Raw genomic sequence first — 420 nt, 5'->3', positions numbered from 1 at the left:
AGTTCAGGGACAAAGCTGAGAATAGCAAGAATCACATGGGATTCTGTGCAAAGGATCAACTGATAAATGTAGGTGAGTGAGTGCTGTAGACTGAAAAATGCAAAACACTCTCCTGCAGGCATTATAAAACCACCAGGCATAACTATTGCTAAGTTCCAGAAAAATAATTCCTGTTTGAGGCATTTCTACTTTTCGTGGCTTACACATCTGAAGTATCTAACAGAATGCAATGCATCTATTTCAAGCAGAGGAACTTGGATATACGGTGATGTATGGTGTAACAAAAACCCTACCTGCTAAATGACAAGTCTGTAAATATTCAATCTAAAGGGAAATGCACATCTGCTGGATCCTGTCTTCAGCTTTTGGCTTTTTTAGTGGTGGGGCTTGAACTCACACCTTGCACCTACTAAGCAACAG

Source organism: Castor canadensis, chromosome 12, assembly GCF_047511655.1.
Source record: "Castor canadensis chromosome 12, mCasCan1.hap1v2, whole genome shotgun sequence".
Taxonomy (NCBI): domain Eukaryota; kingdom Metazoa; phylum Chordata; class Mammalia; order Rodentia; family Castoridae; genus Castor; species Castor canadensis.
The sequence above is the reverse complement of the archived record's forward strand: the minus strand, read 5'-3'. Positions refer to the sequence as shown.